This window comes from Delphinapterus leucas, chromosome 18 (assembly GCF_059928025.1).
Source record: "Delphinapterus leucas isolate spDelLeu-1000000601 "Yukka" chromosome 18, BTC_Dleu_Yukka2, whole genome shotgun sequence".
NCBI lineage: Eukaryota > Metazoa > Chordata > Mammalia > Artiodactyla > Monodontidae > Delphinapterus > Delphinapterus leucas.
In genome coordinates, this window is record NC_143146.1 from 74,252,274 (window position 1) to 74,269,428 (window position 17,155).

Here is a 17,155-nt window from a genome sequence, read left to right on the forward strand (position 1 = left end):
CGAAAATGTAGAACAGTGGTTCTCACCCTGGCAGCACACTGGAGTCACCAGGAGCTTCTGAAAAGGATGTCTCTTGGGCCCCACCCGCACCAGTGCAAGCAGCCCCTGTCCCTCCTCCTTCCATCTGCCCATCCCTGGCCTGGCCGACTTGTGCACCTGCCTGTCCATTCCCTCCCACCTGCTGCCCAGCTTTGCTTTGCTCTGAGCCTGGACACCTGAAACAGCCTCTCAACCGCTTTCCTACCTTAACACTCTCCTACCTCTAATCTCTCCGTAAAACACTTGAGACTTTCTAGGTTTAAGTTTGCAAGACTGGCATTTGCAAAGCATTTTTGTTCCTCTTAGCTATTATTCCTACAAGTCGGGTAAAAGCACTCAGGTGGGAAATGGGGTCCCCGGGCTCAGGCCCCCTCCAGGCCCCGAATGGGCTTGGTAGTTTGGCAACCCAACTCTGAATCCTGGCTCTACCATTTACTATTTGGCCTCGAGAGAGAGTTATTTAATTCCTCTGAAGTGTGTGTTATCTGTACAATGGGGATAATGATATCTATGCCACAGTGTTGCTGGGAGATTTATATGAGACAGTTAATTCATATGAGGTGCTTAGCTCAGGGCTCAACATAATAAGTAATCAAAAATTAGTAGCCTTTATTTTTTTCCCCACTTGCTGCTGGCTTATGCCTTCTATTCTTACCCTTGAGTTGCGGTTGGCAGGCTGCTCTGACAGCTTCCAGTGAACTCGGCTTACTGGTATTCACATCCTTGTGTGATTACCCACCCCCTTGGGGTAGACTGGACCCTGTGAATTGTTTCTAACTAATAGCATAAAGCAAAGGTGATGGGATGTGATTAGGTTACAAAACACTGGGACTTTCATCTTCCTAACAGACCTTCATTCCCTTCTGGGCTTGTGCACTGTGACAAAACAGCAACCACACTGGAGAAACCCACAGGGCAAAGAACTGAGGGTGGCCAACAGCCAACTAGGAACTGAGGCCCTTGGTCCAGCAGCCCTGGAGGAACTGAATCCTACCAACGACCATGTGAGCTTAGAAGCAGATCCTGCCCCAGCCAGACCTTGGGATGAGACCTTAACCCTGGCTGACTCCTTCATTGCAGCCTGGGAGAGACCCTGAAGCCGAGAACCTGGGTAAGCCAGGCCCAGATTCCTGACCTGCAGAAACTGTGAGATAATAAGTGTGTGTTTGTTTACGCCACTAAATTGGGGGGTGATTTGTCATGCAGCATAACTAACGCATAGTTACATTACACAAAATAACTCTAGACCTGGTAGTCCTGCGCTCACACTAAGGAGAGGGCATCTGAACAAAGAGGTTTCTGACCGGAAGGAGACCCTGACCCAGCATCCAACCATCACACAAATTTCTTCCTATCCAGAAATCACACAGTGTGACAAGAACGCATGTAGTTATGGCGATAAATGGACAAAATAGCTTGAATGTGGACTGCCCTTCAATATGTGGTCCCTTTAACCCCGATTTTATTCTTATCTCCTAATGTTTACTTCTCCCGGTTTGGTCCAGCACAGACAAGGTGGTCAGCTAGGGCCACTGTCCTAGCAGATCAAGCAAAGCACCAGGACATCATCCCTGAAACCCACCTTTAACTTGAAGCTCTGTTCCTTCTTTTATAGGCATGCCATAGAAAGACTTTTGGATTCAGCCCCAATTGCCACTAACTACTTGAGTGCGACTTTGGGCAACTCTCCGTAACCTGCTTTGCCTGGTCTGTGAAATAGAGGAGACCCTGCCCTGCCTTCCTCTCACAGTTGCTATGGGCATCATATGGGAACTTGGCGAGTTAACTGACCTCTCTGAACTTCAGTTCTCCATCAGCCAACTGAGGACAATAGGACCTACTTCACAGATTGTGAGGATTAGCAAGAAAATGCACGTAAAACACCTTTGCCAACCATGAAGTGCTAGCCATCTGTAAACTGTTACTGACACTAGGTTCTCAAATATTGGCTCAAACAAAAAGTGAATGAGCCAAGGTCATCCCAAGGATGACCAAGGTAGGATTGAGCAAGAGAGATTCCACCCCTCGGCCACATCCTCAATATAGCCCGTCTCCCCCGTCCCTCAGGGAGCCTCCGGGGTCACTGATCATCTAACCAGTCAGGAGAGGTCCCCCAGGCATCACCTGTACCTTTGTCCTTGCTCCTCTGTCAGCAGAGTCCTCGCCCTCTTGCAGCATCTGTTCTTGGACCACCTCCCACCCCGCCACGACCTCCCTGGGAACCATCAGTGGGCAGTGGGAGACGCGGGACACCTCCCTTCTTGGCTGTCCGCTCACCACGCAGTTCCAGCCTGGCTTGTCCAATTAGCCCTCCTCTCGCTTCAGTCTGATCGTTGAATTTTCCTGCAGCTGTAATTGCCCCACCAGAGTACCGCCACGGGCCTGTGCTTAATCACTCCCACCCACTTCAAACCCATCTGAGCCGGGAGCAGCCAGATTCCATCTAGTTAGTGAGACCTAATTGCTCTCTGATTACCCACAGGGTCAGGTGCTTGAATGCTCATAGTTTCCATCCACAGCCCGTGCAAGATTTTTGCGTTTGATAATTTCCTCCATCAGCTTTTTTCACCGAGCGCCCAGAGACGCCCCCGGCAGAGCTGAGCAGGAGTCCTCGCCCCATTTATGGATGGCTGCTTGGTTTACCTTAGGGGTGGAATCCATCCATCTCCCTTTACTGCTTCATCTCTGTCCAGTCCACCATCATCTCACCTGATCTCCAGGTGCATCCTGCAGCCAGGGTCCCCCTCTCCAGTCCTTTCTCCACACGACTGCTAAGGGATCCTTTCCAAAAGCCAGGGATTTCAGTGGTGTCCTAGAGCCTTTAGGATAAAGCCCTGACTCCTTACTGTACCCCGCACGACCTCAATTCGCACCCCTCCCACTTGGTCCAAGCCCCCCCCTCCCCGCTCGGTCCAACCCCAATGAGCTTCCTTCATTACTCACAACTGCCCATCACCCATTTCCCCGCATACTCTCCTCTCAGTTTTGTATCACTCTCTCTTCTCATAGAGCCTATAGATTTCCCAACACTGCTATGAAGAAACAGGAACCATCTCTTTTCAGATAGAGGGTTGTGTGGAGAGAGGATGGGAAGGGCAGGGGTCTCCTGGCTCCTTGGGGTGTCTGGGACCATGTTTCAGAACCTGCAGAATGTATCCTGGAAAACCACGGCTCTAATGTCTGTGATGATACAAACTTGCCCCGGAACCTTAAAAGGACCTCTATTAATATTCACTTACCTGTGGAGAAGAGAAATTATCTGGTCTCAAGTATTAGTCTTCTAGAAATAGGACTTTGAGCGCATGTTGAGACAGCTGCTGCCTCTCCTGTGTAGGTCCCTGCCCCTATATAAAGAGAGGAAATGCCTTCATCCAGTTGCAGCTGCGGAGGAATGAAATGGTTCTGTTCCATTTTTCTCTTTTCCAGGCCTTTTGTCATTCTTTTACCCAGTGGATATGGGGATATATGTATAGCTGATTCACTTTGTTATAAAGCAGAAACTAACAAACCACTGTAAAGCAATTATACTCCAATAAAGATGTTAAAAAAATCTGGTTTATATGGGTATTTCCTCTACCAAATGTAGAAAAAATATATACTCCACTGCACACCAAAAGCTCTTCCTTTGTCACCCTTAGAGCCCATCATTACAACTGGGGGGAGGGGGCGTCATGCCCAGGGTCCTCTCCTCAGAATACCCACACACATCTCAGCAGACAGATGCTGCATACAATTTAATGGAGGATGGACTCAGCTTGAGAATTCCTGCTCCAGAGGGTGAGTAGAAAAAGATTTTTCAAAAGTAACACTTGGGGCAGCTGAGACTAATGGAGCTGGCATGCTGGTTGGAATTTTCGATCTTTTGGTTGCTTTCTGTGGTTATGATTTCAAGTCTGAGGTTTGTGACTGTTCCCGGTGGGGCTTGTCTCCAGCGCAGTGGCTCCTCCAGAATCCCAAAGGGTGGGCGTCCGGGGAGAGGCAGTACTGTCTTCCAGAAGGGAGTGTGCTCTTCCCTGGGACGGTTTGTGACAACGCATTCTGTCCACAAGCAAGTGGCTGACGTCCTTGCCTCCCCCCAGAGTCATGACATTGGTGATGCTCTCAGTGATGGCACAGAGCGACAAGGTGGGCAGACCTGCATGTAATGGCTCAAGGTTGCTTCTTGCAGCTGTTAATTGGGGCTGTGTGAGATGCTGGGCCAGCCCCACGTGGTGCTCAGGGACTGCACCCCAGAGCCTCCGAGATGACACCTCAAAGTCACCTGGGCCAGTGCCAGGTGAGCGGTTAAAAGTGTTACAGTGAGATCGCCCCTTGTCTGCAGCAAGGTTGGTGGAGAAAGATTTTATGTGTTTTTTTTTAAAGACTTTTTTTGACGAATTCGTTACAGTATAGCTTCTGCTTTGTTTTGGTTTTTTTGGCCACAAGGCACGTGGGATCTTAGCTCCCCGACCAGGGATCGAACCAGCACCCCTTGTGTTGGAAGGCAAAGTCTTAACCACTGGACCACCAGGGAAGTCCCGATTTTATGTGTTTTAATCATGACATCATACACAAACTCTTCATTAAGCTTCTATTGAGCAATACGTGAAAGTATGTAAATCTGGGAGAAAATGAAAAGGACTGGTTTCTCTTTCAAAGTTACTTTGAGCATTAAAAATTTTTTTGTTGCTGGTCGTATTTGCAAAAAAGTGCTGTTTGAGTGTTATAATTGTATTAAAATGTGTACTAAAATTGTACTGAAATGTATTAAGCACTGTTGTTTCTATTTCATTGCACGGGGTGCGGCAGACCGTATATAATGAGCATGCTTTTCCCGAACGGCAGCCATCCAGCATCAAGCCCGCTGCGGAAGGAGGAGCTGTCTGCGCCCCGTGATTCCAGGGGTTCAGGAAGAACTTGGCCCCGAATGGTGCTTTGCTTCATGCTTGAAAGTACACACTGAGGTATTTGGGTACCTGAAAAGAAACCAGCAAATACTCCCAGGAAGGTGGGTGTGAAGACTCCAGGAGCCCTGGGGGGACGAGTTGGGTTTATTGCTCATCCCTGGAGTCTGGGAGAGTCTGGCTGGAGGTGCAAATTGGAGAGTTTCGAACTAGATTTTTAGGACCTTTAGCGATTTAAAAGCCAACTCCCAGATAATTTTACATTTCTGAGGCCTATCACCAGCCTTCTGGGCGCCAGCACCCAGCACACTCCCAAGGCGCGCCCCGGGGCTGCAAGGCCCCCCACCTGGCCTTGGCCAGGGGTAAGAGAGAGGCAGCCCAGCAGCCCAGCCTGCAGGGGCGGGAGCCTGGCCCTGCCTCCCCCTCCCACATCTAGGGGACCCTGTCCCCTACTAGTTCCCCTCGGAGCACTTCCTTCACAAATCCTGCCCACAAACTCAGTCTCAGGGTCTGCTCTGGTGAACCAAGATTCAAATCAGTTTATAAGGTTTATTCCAAAAAACAACAGGCCTCTGCCAGCCCCACCCGGCCTCTCTCCAACCTCTTGTTCTCCAGAAGCAACAATTTTACATTCATCTCAGCTTTTTTTCTTTTTTTTCGTATGTTCCTTTACATCTCTAAATAACATTTTCATAGTGCTACTTCTTGATTTTTCAGTTTTAGCCACTTTCTACTGATTTTTCCTTATGGGATATGAAGATTAAGAAAAACAGACACACACACACACACACACTTTCTCCATTCTCCTAAATGGTTATGAAGTAACAATACTGCTAGGTTACTGTTATATAGAATTTGCCACATGCCAGGCATTGTTCTAAGCATTTCACATGTATTAATTCATCTACTATCCCCCCAAACCCTATGCAATAGGTTCTGTTATGATCCCCATTTTACAGATAAGGAAGCTGAGTCAGAGTGAACGGCCTGCCCACCCGCACAGCTCATAAGTGGGTTATTATGATTGAGTAAAGATTTGGACCTAGTCGGTCTGCCCTCAGGGTCTGTGCTCTCAGTCACGGTTATATGGCTGGGATTATGCCATAACTTTAGTGAGACCAGACTTCAGGATTTTTACTAATATGATTATATCAGTGCTATCAACAGCTGATCCAGGTAGTAAACTGCGATTTCTCTTTCCTTCTTGCAAAACTTTTTAATTTAGCCAGAGTTTAAAAGCTGTCTGGTTTTTTTTGTTGTTGTGGCTTCTTACCTGGTCTTTCATGTTTTTTGTACTTATCTCTAATTCAGCCTAACTGCCGAGAGTCAGCTAAAGCTTCTCTCAACACGCTCCAACACATCAGGCATTCTTTCAGCTTTATCTTCTTGGAGAAATTTCTCCTGGAGCACTTCTGACCGGTTCCCATCTGGACTGACTGCTCCCAGGACCTGCTACGGAAACTGGAAACTCTTGAGGGTCCTCTCCTTCTCCTGGTGTCCTGACATCTCACGAGGATACACAAAGGTGTGTCTCGTTGTGGCCTGTTTTCACCATTGGGCTGGGCACAGAGTGGACTCTTGTAATCTTTAACCCATGCCCTGAATCTTTGGAGATTTTCTTGGATTACTTCTTAAATGATGCCCTTAATCCTCTAATGTTTTCATCTGTTCACTTCTATTTTGTTTTCCTTTTTGATCTGTTTTCTGGAAGATTGCCCCAGCTTTATCTTCTAACCTATTGAGTTTTTCAAATATTCTATACTGTTTTTATGTTTTTATATCTTCTGCTATCATATTTAAATTTTTAAAAATTTGCTCTCTTTGTTTTAAACATGTATGCTTTTTATTTATCAATTTATGTCTTTCATTGTATCCTATGCTCTGGCTTCTGCCCTTAGCACTCTCGTGAAACATTTGCCCAAGTTTGTTTATTTGTCTGCTTGTTTGTTTGTTTGCTTCTTCTTTCTTATTGAGGTATAGTTGATTTACAATATTATGTAAGTTTCAGATGTATAACATACTGATTCACAATTTTTAAGGATTATACTCCATTTATAGTTACTATAAAATGTTGGCTACATTCCTTGTGCTGTACAATATATCCTTAGAGTTTATTTTATACATAGTAGCTTATACCTCTTAATCCCATAACACTATCTTGCCCCTCTCTACTTCCCTCTCCCCACTGGTAACCACTAGTTTGTTTTCTAGATCTGTGAGTCTGTTTCTTTTTTGTTATATCCACTGGTTTGTTTTATTTTTTTAGATTCCACATATAAGTGATATCATACAGTACTTGTCTTTCTCTGTCTGGCTAATTTCACTAAGCATAATATTCTCTAGGCCCAGCCACATTGCTACAAATGGCATTACTTCATTCTTTTTTGTGGCTGAATAATATTCCATTGTATATATATGGAATATATATATATATATATATATATTTTTTTTTTTTACATCTTTTTTATCCATTCCTCTGTTGTTGGGTTGCTCCCATGTCTTGGCTACTGTAAATAATGCTTCTAGGAACACTGGGGTACATGTGTATTTTCAAAACAGTGTTTTTGGGTTTTTGGGGTATGTACCAGGAGCGGAATTGATGGATTACTAATTATTAGAGAAATGCAAATCAAAACCACAATGAGGTATCACCTCATACATGTCAGAATGGCCATCATCAAAAGTCTACAAATAACAAATGTTGGCAAGGATGTAGAGAAAAGGGAGCCCTCCTGCACTGTTGGTGGGAATGTAAATTGATACAGTCACTATGGAGAACAGTATGGAGGGTCCTTAAAAAACTGACCGTGCAGTTTTGACTCTACAATTGCAGCAAGCAGCCGGGCTTGCTGCGGCTTCGCAAACGCAGGTTTGCCAGGCGATCCCAGATTTCTTCTGAGAAGAAACCAAACAGAGCCATCTTGTGGTGGAAAAACGATGCACACGTTTCAGCCTAAAACTTGAATTAGGTTCTATATGACATGGGCGGGTGTAAATGTATCTGCATACTCTCATACCCTTGGTTCCTCCCACACGGTCGGGAAGCATTTTAAAGTGGTCGGCAAATGTTGACAGCAATCTACACTTGTCCCGCTAACACATTTACCACAGGTAATTAACTTAACTACCTGATAAAAATGTTATTGGCGTGCTATAATGCTCACTGTTTTCAGAAGAGACTTTGACTGACAGTTGCCCACACTGTGTCCTCGGTTATCTTTATAGGCACGTAATCGAATCCAAATTCGGTCATTAGTTTGTGACTTGATCGAAGTAAACAGCTACACTGGATAGTCGTGATCCCCAAACATTTATTATTTGCCCCAACCATGTGGTTTGGATTTTTATGTTGTGAAAAATAATAATAAATTAGATTGCTCTCCAAGGCTGTCGAAAGCTGTGCAGCCACGCTCTGCGTCTAATTCATCAGAGATGATACGAGATGCAGAACATCCATTTGTAGGCATCAGGACTCGTGCTGCGGCTCCTGGGAGCAGCGGTCATTTCATGGGGGCCGTTTAGGGGTGCAAACAGCTGCATATGCTGCGTTCTCGAGGCCCACAGAGCGAACCCCCCCCCCAGTGCACACGGGGGGTGACTTTCAGAGTGCGGCTGCCACCTGAGCTCGGGCTGTCTGCTCCTTCAAGCTCCGACGTCACCTGCGTCTGCAGGGCTGTCAAACAGCTTTGCCAACACGTATCAGCTGTGACTGGTGATGCCTGTGTGCTTTTCTGCACACAAACTTCGGCCCTCAAATAAGCAAACCTAAGCTCCCAACTTGAACTCTCGTTACGAGAGACGTTTTTTAAGGATGTGGTGACTGATGCGGGATGACTGCCCGGAGAGTAAGGAACCTTCCGTTGCCTCCACTGATGTGGCCCCTGCTCAGCAGCCGGCCTGGCATTGAGAGAGGAGGCCTTCGGGGCTGTGCTTAGCAACGCCAAGCCTCAGGCCCACAGGCCATGGGACCCTAAGAGCCTCAGCTGGAGTAGATGTTTCCAGGCACGAAGGAACAATCGCCCGCCCAGATCGGGGGGGGGGGGTAACCTGTCACAGATGGCTTTGACCACACTCTTAAAGTCAGCTAAGACAGAATTCTGTTCAATTCTTAAAATGAGCTGTGCTCCCCGTACCCATAGGGCAACCCACACTGTGCCTCCTGCTTCTCCACACTGGTCCAGACCCAACCTGGGCCAACCTGATCTTTGCCCAGCAGATGCGGAGGTGCCTGCCCGGCCTCAGCCCTGGGCCCACGAGGGCCTCTGAGCCCTCTGACTTCCTGTGGAGGCCTGCAGGCTGTGCGGGGGGTCGGCACCCAGCTCTGCCGGCCTCATTCGGTTGTCTCATCGTTTCCTGTGTGCCATGTAACAGCCACGTCTCCCCAGGGGGATGGTAAATGCCACAAAAGCCACGGGCAGCCAGTGTGGAAGAGGTAATAGGATTCATTTGTTGGTCTAACAGATACTGAGCGCCTGCTATGTACCAGGCACTGCTCTGAGCATGGGAAGACATCCATGAACAAAGAGATACATCACATTCTAGATGTCAAATCCGAAGCATGGTCCAAGGTCACCCAGGAGCCTGGGGGCCGGAGACAGGAATAAGATCAGAGTCCTCAATGATGAGAGTCAATCAGACTCCCCAGCTCCCGATTTCTCGTGCACCACAGGACACGGATGTACGTTTGCGGGTGGGGTGTAAGCTCTGGGAACCTCACGGCTCCTAGCATCTGAGACACCCCAGTCTCTGATCCAGCGGTTCTCACAAAATATGCAGCATTTGTCCCGTGGCGGGGGACCTGATGAAGAGCGAGTCTTGGACACGGCAAGGCTGTTTCCAGCTGCCTCGTTAACACGTGGCAATGCTCACTTGACACAGAGGCCGAAAGCAGCAGGAACTCAGGGAGGTCGTTTGTGCTGCCGATTTCAATTACCCTTAGCAAATACAGTTCACTTTATAGAGCAAACAGCAGAGCCCAGTTAACGTACGGGGCAAAAGAGAAAGAACTTTACCCATCATTAATGTTTTACTACCTTTCTCAAAAAGTGTAAACTTTAACCCCCAAGTCAAGTCTCAACTGAGGCTGAGGCGGTCCGGCTGCTGGGTCAGTTCCGGGTGCCGGTTTGTCAGTGGACCAAAGTTGTTTTGATCAGGAGAAACAAATAAGCAGAAAGGTAAGCTCTTTAAAGCACACCACGAAGCAGACCCAGAATTTCCCAGGCAGAGATAACCGGCCACTTGGCCCTCATTTGGAGGATGAAGGGCTGTCTGCCCAAGCGCTCCCTCACCTGGGGTGGAGCTGGGCCTTTGTAGTGACCAGCGGTCAGGGAAGGCCTTCCACCTGGAGCAGAGTGGCCGGGTGCTGCCTGAGACCTGCTGTGACTGACTTGGCCCCAGAGATGCTGTGATGGCCACCAGAAGGATGTGACGCTTCCACAAAGATGCCACACTTATGTCAGGAGCCACCAGCACAGACCTGATTGAGCACGAGGACTCCAAGTCTGAGTCTGATTTGGGGGAGAGAGCGTCTACGTGTGAGATGTGCAGGGTCCACAGGACGCCCCAGAGCCTGTGAGGTAGGGGCTTCCATGGCCCGCCGCCCACCTGGGAAATGAGGCAAAATCCAGGTCCTTCCCTCCTTCCTCATGTATGAATGACAGGCCATTCCAGACACTTTCGCTTTTATAGATGACTCATGCCTAATTATTTGTGACCCGACAGTGAGTCATTAGGAGTTAGCACAATGTATTATTCACAAACTAAAATTAACACAGGGCTGGATACACTGAGAGCCCCACTCAGGGCACCCCCAATCTAGGGGTCTGGCTGCCGCGAGGCCTGGCTCTGGGGCGCCTGCAGCATAGCTGGGATTCCTGAAGTTTGGGGGAGGAACACTGTTATCAGGCTGTCGTGAGCAGGTTGTGCTTCACAATTGCCGCTTTTCTGGCTTTTAAATTACAACTTACTGTTGGTTTAGCTTTGTTACCGTGCACTGAGTTTGGTGTGGGTTGTTTGATTAGCCCTGCGGTATGTAGGGGTACGTTAGCATCTGCCTATACTTTCCTAGTCTTTACACAGTAACGCACCAATGCATTGCAGTTCCAGTGTGAACCACCAATGCCCCTACTGCGAAGCCAGAAGTGTGCATAGGGACTTCCCTGGTGGCGCAGTGGACAAGAATCCGCCTGCCAATGCAGGGGATGGGTTCGATCCCTGTTCTGGGAAGATCCCACACGCTGCGGAGCAACTAAGCCTGTGCGCCACAACTATTGAGACTGCACTCTAGAGCCCACGAGCCACAACTACTGAGCCCACGTGTCACAACTACTGAAGCCTGCGTGCCTAGAGCCCGTGCTCCGCAACGAGAGAAGCCACTGCAATGAGAAGCCCACGCACCGCAACGAAGAGTAGCCCCGCTTGCTGCAACTACAGAAAACCCACACACAGCAATGAAGACCCAACACAGCCAAAAATAGATAAAAATTAAATCTTAAAAAAAAAATGTATGCATAATTCTGCCAAATGTATCCAAGGAGCTCTTTTTCTATGTCACATGGAAACCAATGGAGGTAGGTAGGCCATAAGGGATTTAGTCTGTCAAAGTGGGTTGCTAAGAGTTCTACAAGTCTGGCATCACATTGCACTAGTGTCTGCAGTAGATACTAAGCAACCAGTTCTCAGGGGTAAAAATGTGTGTATGTTGTGTGTGTGTGTATATAATGTACGTAATATACAGGTTTACTGTACATTATTATTGTATAATAATGTATAATACATACGTTTATTTTATATTATTACTGATGTAGATGTGTGACACAATTTACAAATTTTAAAAAATAGGTAATACTCTTGACTGTAAGTTCCATTTAGCTAGTTGATTCTCACAGAATGCTTTCAGTTGATCTTTGTTGCCTGTGTCCACGGCCAATCTATATGTGCAGCTGATGAACAAACGTAGTTCCAACGGAACTGTTACTTCAGATTTTTGTTTAACCGTAAAAGTAAAACAACAAAGACTACATCAAAACTTCAGTTATTTATCGATGACGTGTGTGAATTCTTTGTTTCGTCAGATAGTATTTTCCTGCACTGGAAGGACACATTTTGAGTTTTTCAGCTATTCACAATTTAACAGCTATACACATAACATACGTTTTCGGTTTCATCTGCAGTATTAACATTTTCTCCATCACACTTTCTTAAGTCTAGACAATCAACAAAATAATAAATCCGGCCCTGATTTATAATCAACCCCTGACTGATTTAACAATGAATCAAGCGTTTTGCCAGTTTCTATGGTGCACACAGTCCCACCAAGGCCGGTTTCTGTCTACTGACATAACATCACTGAACGTGGGGTTGGTAAGAGATGCCCAGTAATGCACCCTTATAGGGTTTCCACAATAACCCAAATAATCTCAAGAACATAGATGATAGTAAAATGCAGTAAAAGACAAATAGTAAGTGATCAACTTTGAGTTATTACCACCTTCTTTTCTTACATCATTTATTATTAAGAATGGCTGGGCTTCCCTGGTGGCACGGTGGTTGGGAGTCCGCCTGCCGATGCAGGGGACACGGGTTCGTGCTCCGGTCCGGGAGGATCCCACATGCCGCGGAGAGGCTGGGCCCGTGAGCCATGGCCGCTGAGCCTGCGCGTCCGGAGCCTGTGCTCCGCAACGGGAGAGGCCACAACGATGAGAGGCCCCCGTACAGCAAAAAAAAAAAAAAAAAAAAAAAAAAGAATGGCTTGTTTAATAACTGACTTGGAAGGCCCCTGAAGATTCTCGGGAGCCTGTACCAGCTGGCCTGGTACACCTTTGTGCGTGTGGCAGTGAAGGTAGCTGTGATTTAAGAGAAGCTCTTTATTCTTTCAGACGCAGTGATTGTTTCCCATTTCGACTTCCTTCAGCTTATAATTTGGCTGCCTCTAGGCCTGGCCCACCCCCTTCGGTGTCAGCCCCTGCCCCTCATCACAGTCTTGCCCACCCCTGGGACCAGGATGGAGCTGTGGCTGCAGAGCCTGGCTACAGGGGATGAATGGGCAGGTCTGCACTTGCGGCCCCGCCGGAAGCACAGCCCCTGCCATAAAGAGGAAAAGCTAGAAGCAGTTTGAAAATTAGGAAGCAAGTGGCAGCCAGTGACTAAAAGCCTAGCGCAGCCATAAAAATCCGCCCCGGGTTACATCTTGAGAAACAAGGTGTTGGCTTTTAAGGTGTTTAATTTTCTCTCGTTAAAAACTTAACCCAAAACTTTAATTACAGGCAGATCATAAAACTCAGATCCAGTATCAAAGGACATGTCCAAGGATATGTATGGATGATTCATACATCTGGCAGCATGTTATCAAAGGACTAACAGTGTTCTTTTTCACCCTGGGTAACTGCACTGGCCCTTTTATTGGTCAAGTGTGGAGATTTTTTAAGTTTTATTTTTTTATAATATCCAGTTCTTAATGACAACAAGTCTTAATGTTTTTCACCAAGGGCCCATTCATTTAAAAATATAACCAGACAAAAACATTTTCTCCATCTCCCACTCGCACTTTTTTGTTGGAATGAGCTGGGATCCTTCAGAGGAGGTCCTGCTGTCTTCCTGGCCTCCTTCCATCCAGACTCTTCCAGACCTGCTCCCAGCCTCCGTTCTCACCACCTGCTTTTCCAGTAAGGAAGTACCATAGACTTTGAAACTATTCTCTTCTCAGAAGAAACCTCACCTCTGATCTTGGGAAAAAACGTTTTAAAAAACAAACCAGCAAATCATTAATTTGGAAGCCATCCTGGATTTGGGCACTCAAATCTGCCCTTTGAAAAGCACTACAGGAAAGCTATATTTAAATAACTACCTTCTTTTCATGGTAGATATTAAATAATCGGTTGAACAAGAAAAATTAAATCACTTCTTCCTGATCTGAGAAGCCTGAAAAAGCAGCCAGCCTCATAACTTCCTTTCCCGTAGTCAGGGGAAACAGCAACCTTGAGATGCAGCAGTTGGTTTCCAAGAGGGACTGGAGAGGTAAGCGTGCAGGTGGCACCAGCTGAAACACAACTGTCACCCACAGTTTGAACAACTTGAATGCTGACAGCATTTACGTACATTCAAATGGACCCTTTTCTTTGTGCCCAGATGGTGTATTGACATAACTGCCTTCGTGTAAAGATCTTTTGATGACAAATGCGTTTTAGTTTCTGGAGGAGGAAGCATTTCTTGCTGGGCTTAATCGATGAGGTTTAAATGTCCCCTTTCTTCTCCGAGATCCAGCTCTCAGCTCATCTCACGTTGTGAGTCTCAGGGTGCAGGGAGCAATGGACTAAGTGTCTGGTTTTGCAACTTGCCCAGGTCCCCCAGGGGCTCCGGAACCATCCCCGCCGGGATCTGCTCCCTCTGTGCCCCCATCTGCTCCCCTGTTCGATGGGTATCCTAACACAGCAGTCGCTCCCCTTCTTTCCTGGGGAGGTTGTCAGCCCAGTAAGACAAGGGGTGTGCACGTGCTTTATCTGAACTTCCCCCAGCCCCAATGCAGTGGGGGTGGAGTTTCCACAATCGGCCAAGAATGTAAAACTGGCTGTTTGAACCACAGTCTCTTCTATGAGCTTATGCAGGTGTCCAGTGTTGGACCACAGTCTGTACATTTGTCTGTAAACGCCAGAAGTCCAAGTTCCCTTCTGGGGCTGGTGGATGAGAAGGATGAGGGGTGAAGCTGGATCTCCTTCCCAGGATGAAGAACTGAGCAAATTGGCCTCATGGCAGCAACTTGGGGGGACTAGCCATGACTCCTAGAATGTTATTCGCTCACAAGAAGTTGTTGACTAAATGATACTCAACCTAAAGTAGAAAACAATCCTCTGATATATGCCTCAAATAACTATAGACAAATAGCTATGGTTGGAATAAAATTCTTATTAAAATGTTTCCATCTATATTTTGGTCAGATTTCACTTCTCAGGATAAACTTATGTATTATGGAAAAAACAGCCTAAATTAATACAAACACAGGGAAAAAACTCTAACAGAAACTGGAAATTTCTACAACTTCTGCCCAATCCAGAAATTTGGGATATGTTAGATGTGACATCACCTACAGGACCAGGAATTGAGAGCATTTCCTAGGCATTAGTAATAGATTCAGCTAAATAGGATTGATGTCCGGTCACCATTTTCAAAGACAAATAATCACCCAGACTATAGGGACCAATGCACAACCAAAATGGACATTTAACGAACATTTAACAAATAAACATGTTTGATGCTAATGATAACAATAAGTGTTTTACAGATTTGGATCAGTGCGGTAAAATACCTATAGGTCTGTATCAGCCATGAGATCACTGGTCTAAGGTCCAAAGAAAACATAATACTTCATTTTAACGTGCTTACGCATTACATGTAATTAGGGCTCTCACACTCTCTACATATGTGAGCATATGTCATACTTTGCGCTTTTAAAAAGCACAACTTCATATATTTGAACTTTATTGCAAAATTATAAGAAAGTGTGTTATTCCAGTTTATAGATAAATAAATTAGAATATGGAAGTTTTTAAAAATGTTGAATGAATATAAGGGAGATGATCCGCCTTAAGTTACACAATTCTGTAGTTGAGAGAATTCTGAGCCAGAATGATACCCCAAGTGTCTAGGCTCAAGCTGCCCTCTGCAGAACCTCGGAGGGGCCTCCAGACACTCTTCTGAGACCCTACACAGGCGGCAGGCCTGAAAGAAATGTGGTCCTCCAACCCCCTTCTGACTGCTGACCCCCCATCCTTTGTCTGCTGTCCTGGGATTGTGAGATTTTATTTGAGGCGGCTCTTTCTTTGGCTTCCCCTAACTCTTTGATAAGGGAACTTGATAAGAGAAGCCTCAAGAGGCGTGTTTTTTCAGGGAGGTGATGTTGATAATTGTAGGTGAGGTGAAGAATTGTACTACTCTGATGACAGAATTATTTGCAAATGCTTGTGCGCACACATACATCATAAAGAATGGAGACGGGAACAGCGTGAGAAGAGGGAACAGGAAGAAAGATGTGCTCGGAGGAGGGGGAACATCGAGAGGAGGAGAGACAAGGAAACAAAAACATCACTCGCTGGTTTCCAGACACTGAATGAGTATAATTCTGATAACAACTCTTTCAACAAATATATTCATCCTCTCTAATACAGTCTTAAAAGAATTTTTTTAATGGTGGTAAAATACAAATAACATAGTTTACCATCCTAATTATTTTAGGCTGTATAGGTCAGGGGCAATAAATATTTTCAAATTGTTGTGCAAACATCACCACCATCCATCCCCAGAAGTCTCTTCATCTTGCAAAACTGAAACCCCATATCCATTAAACAATGACTCCCCATTCCCACCCGCTCCTGCCCCTGGCAGGCTTTATTTTCTGTCTCTATGGATTTGACTCATCTTAGATACCTCACATAGGTGGAATCATACATTATGTGTCCTTCTGTGACTGCCTTATTTCATTTATCAGGATGTGCTCAAGGTTCATCCATGTTGTAGCATGTGTCAGAATTCCCCTTTAAAGGCTGAATAATAAGTATTCCATTGTATATAGACCACATTTTGTTTATCTGTTCATCTGTCAATGGACATTTGGGTTGCTTCCACCTTTTGGCTACTATGAATAGTGCCGCTATGAACATGGGTGTAGCGCTATCTGTTCAAGTCTGTGGTTTCAATTCTTTTGAGTATACATACCTAGAAGAAGAATTGTTGGATCACATGGTAATTCTATATTTAAAAGAATTTTAATTGTGGCTAAAATACCCCACATAAAAGTTACCATCATAACAATTTCCCAGTATATAGTTCAATAGTGTTAATCCATTTTTAACTTTCTGAGGAAGCACTGTACTGTTTTCCATAGTCTCTAATACACTCTTATCTTCATCATCAGTAAATGAGACAATAAAAGTGACGCTCTTACAGGAGTAAATTTAAATTCAATATGTATTGACTGGGCTTCCCTGGTGGCGCAGTGGTTAGGAGTCCGCCTGCCAAAGGTAGGGGACACAGGTTCGAGCCTTGGTCCGGGAAGATCTCACATGCTGAGGAGCAACTAAGTCCGTGCACCACAACTACTGAGCCTGCGCTCTAGAGCCCACGAGCCACAACTACTGAGTGCTACAACTACTGGAGCCCGTGCGCCTAGAGCCCGTGCTACACGACAAGAGAAGCCACCGCAATGAGAAGCCCGCGCACCGCAACAAAGACCCAACGTGGCC